We start from the raw sequence: 4,066 nt of genomic DNA, 5'->3' as shown, positions 1-4,066 counted from the left end.
TCAGGAGAAGACCATGCCCACACAGAGGCCTCATTGGCTATATCCTGATTGACAGACTAGACTCCACCCCTACACTCTTAATCCTCAAATTGACACCAGATTATGTAACTACCACAGCAAGCATGATGTCGTTTTTTTTTTTCAAGGACTGCTTCCTCCTGACAACATGTCCAGGGTATGTGAACCAATGTTTTACCATCCTTGCTTCTATGGATGTATTTTTTCCAAGAGAGATTTGTTTGTTCTTCTGGCAATCCACTGCACTTGCAACATTCTTTGCCAGCATTGTAATTCAAATGCACCAATTCTTTAGTCTTCCTTATTCATTGTCCAACTTTCATATGTAGATGAGGCTACTAAAAATACCTTGACTTGGTTCTGGTGCACCTCAGTCTTCAAAGCAACAGCTCAGCTCTTTAACACTTTCAAGAGGGCTTTTGCAGCAGACTTGCCCAGTGCAATGCATAATTTAATTTCTTGGCTGCTGCTTCCACCAGTATTGACCCAGACGTACTTTGGTTTTTCACTTACCCTAGGCCTGGCTTCACACCAACTTGATATATTCAGGTAATCCCACACCCTTTCACATACACCTTTCAAAACAAAAGCCTCACTGCTATGGAGTTGATGCCAACTCATAGTGACCCTGTAGACAAGGTAGAACTGCCCCTGTGGTTTTCCAATACCAGCTCTTTATGGAACTTGAAAGCCTCTTCTTTCTCCCGAAGAGCAGCTGGTGGTTTCAAATTACCAACTTTGCAGTTAGCAGCCCAACAAGTAACCACTACACCACCAGGGGTCCCGCATGTGTCCCGAAAGGATATCTAGAAATCCTGCTTAGACAGACCTCTGATTTTAAAGTTTATTTTAAGAATTTTAAAACACAGAAAAGTAGAATAGTGGTAAGCTAGCTTCAAAGATTATCAAGATTGACACGGATGCTACACCTCGTTTGTTTTTTTCCTTTTTCCTTTGCTGAAATGTACATACTTTGTAATGCATCACATTTTGCATAGACTTTTAATATCACAAATCAACTAAGTCAAAAGGGTTGATTATGCCCAGCGATAAGGCACAGGCAATAAGCACTCATACAATAGTTGGTTGGGAGAAAAAAATTCACTGCCTAATTAAATAATTCATTTTTGGTATGTTGCCTGCAAAGATGCCTCCAACAATTTCTTCTCTTCCTCTATTTACATGTCATTTCTCCCATAAAAAGGTATAATTTATTTCCCTTCCCTTGAGTCTGGGATATTCATGATGATCAATAATGTCAATCTTGGTCATGATCATTAAAAATCAATAATAAGCCTAAAGTCAGAAGGGCAAAAGAAAAAAAAAAAGGCTTATTAGAGAAAATAGTGAGTGAAACTAAATTCTGTATACATCCCTTGATTCCTGTACCCATGAATCCTGGCTGTGGGAGAAATAGCACCATATATTGAATGCTGACTTAAAGAATATATACTGCCTCTTGGAAAGCATTGTCTCAGCCTACAAGCCACATAAATGGCACTGTTCCTTAGTCTTCAAAAGTCATCCCACCAGTCTGGCAAGCCAACTACTTCAGGATAATGGGACACAGTACGACCAGTTACTGCCACAAACATGATCTTACTGCTGCAATTCATGTGCTGTGAAGTGGATACCTCAGCCAATCAATGCTTCATGAAATAGCATGATGGGGAATGAGGCAGTCTATAAATACATGAATAGTAGTTTTGACAGAAGCCTGGGCAAGAACGAAGGGCTGCCCCTTACACGATAGAACCGATGCAGTGTCATCAACCTGTAACGCTCTATAGCTGACTGTGTTAGGTTTTCTGCGCCCACATGGCTCCCCTAGGAACATGTGGGTGGAGTTTAGCCAGTCAAGTCACAGCTTGATTGGAGGGTGATGGAGATAAATGGCTTTCTGAGGTTGGCCTCTTCCTCTTTCTCCGTGCACGCAGGTCACACACATTCGTTCTCTGCTTCACCTTCCTGTTGACAAGCCACATGGAGCCCTGGAGATGCTTCCAATGCCACTGGATCCACAAGACTTTGCATCCACTGGCCTGTGATCTTCCTTCATTTTGCATCTTTGCATGTGCTGCATTTGAGTCTGAAGAGGGATTTATGGACTAGTATTGGACTTATGGACTTGATCTGGACTGGGCTGGGTGTTTTCTTAATATACCATTGCTCTTGTATATAAAGCTCTTTCTTATATTTATATATGAGCATCCCTGGATTTGTTTCTCAAGTCAACCCAGCCTAACACACTGAGTGATCCCCTAGGAAGTGGCACCATATGCAGTACTCAGTGTTGGTCCCTGATTTGGGAAGATTGGGCACTCAAGAGTGGCTGTAGCCAGATGACCTCATTATCATTGTTAGGTGTCCTCAAGTCATTTCTGGCTCATAACTACCCTGTGCATAACAGTCAAAACACTGCTCCGTCCTGCAGTTCTTAGGGTTGACCCACTGTTGTAGCCACAGTGATCATCCATTTTGTTTGGGGTCTTCCTCACTTTCCCAAGCAAGATGTCCTTTTCCCGGGACTGCTCTCTCCTGACAGCATCTCCAAAGTACATGAGTTGAAGTCTCACCATCTTTGCTTCTGAGGAGCTTTCTCGTGGTAGTACTTCTTCTAAGACAGATTTGCGCTTCTAGCAGCTCATGGAACTTCTAACTTATTCACCAACTATAATTCAAATGCACCGATTCTTCCTCAGTCTTCCCCATTCGTTGTCCAACTTTCAAGTGTAGACGAAGTGATTGAAAATACCGTAGCATGAATCAGGTACACCTTAGTCCTTACACTTCAATCCTGTGCAGCAGATGTGCTCAATGCCATTCATCGTTTGAGCTCTTGACTGCTGCTTCCTTGAGCACTGACTGTGGATCCCAGTAAAATAACATTCTTGACAAGTTCAATCTTTTCTGTTTATCATGATGTTTATTGGTCCAGTTCTGAAGATTTTGATTTTCTTTACATTGAGTTGTGGTCTTGGATCCTTATCAGCAAGTACTTCAAGCCCTCCCTCCTCACTTTCAGCAAGTAAGATTGTGTCTCTGCATGTGGCAGGTTGTCATAAGCCTTCCTCCAATTCTGATGCCACGTTCCTCTTATAATCCAGCTTCTCCAAGTATGTGCTAAGCATACAGATTGACGAAGTACGGTGAAAGGGTACTAACCTGATGCAGATTTTTCTTCACGTTAAACCACCCATATTCTATTGTTCTGTTTGAGCAACTGCCTGTTAGTCCATATTCAGATTTTGCTTGAGCACAATTAAATGTTCTGAAATTCACATTCTTCTCAGTGTTATCCAGAGTTTGGTCTGATCCACACAGTCAGATGCCTTGTGCTTTCTTGGTACTGTGTGCTATGAGTCCAGCTGCTAACCATCCAGGAGTTCTAATCTGCCGGCTGCCCCATGGGTGAAAGCTGAGGCTTTCTGCTCCCATAAAGATTTACAGGGGTATGTATTGGACATATGGGCTAATTTCAGGCTTATGAACTTGATCTGGACTGGGCTAGGATATTTTCTCAATATTCAACTGCTCTTGTATATATAAAGCTCTTTTTTATACACATATGAGTGTTTATGGATTTGTTTCTCTAGTCTACCCATACTAACACAAGTATTAAGTGTAATGGAGAGTACTTTGAAGGTGATAAGGTTGTTTTGTAAAAAAAATCCAAATACCTAGCTTTGAAAAAGAAATTCCAGATTTGGGGGGTATCCATTCCTACAATGTCCGTATCACCCTGGCAACGAATGCGGAGGGTCTGTGTAAAATAGATTGTGCCAGTTAGTACTTAAAATGTGCCCCGACTTAATGCTAGATTTTAGCGACAAATCTACAGGTGGTCCCTCTGCCCCCAGCTCCGGGGAATCATGGCAGAGAGAAGGGCAGGAGTTTAGACCTCCTCCTGGTCCAGAAATGAATATCACTTGTTAGGTGCCTTCCACTCGGTTCCAGCTCTGTGTAGCCTAATGTACATTGGAACGGAGCACTGCCCCGCCCTGCGCCATCCTCACAATCATTGGTTGAGCCCAGTGTTGCAGCCACT

Source organism: Echinops telfairi, unplaced genomic scaffold (genome assembly GCF_000313985.2).
Source record: "Echinops telfairi isolate 266 unplaced genomic scaffold, ASM31398v2 ScPeMD7_7467;HRSCAF=8505_1, whole genome shotgun sequence".
In the NCBI taxonomy this organism is placed as follows: Eukaryota; Metazoa; Chordata; class Mammalia; order Afrosoricida; family Tenrecidae; genus Echinops; species Echinops telfairi.
The sequence above is the reverse complement of the archived record's forward strand: the minus strand, read 5'-3'. Positions refer to the sequence as shown.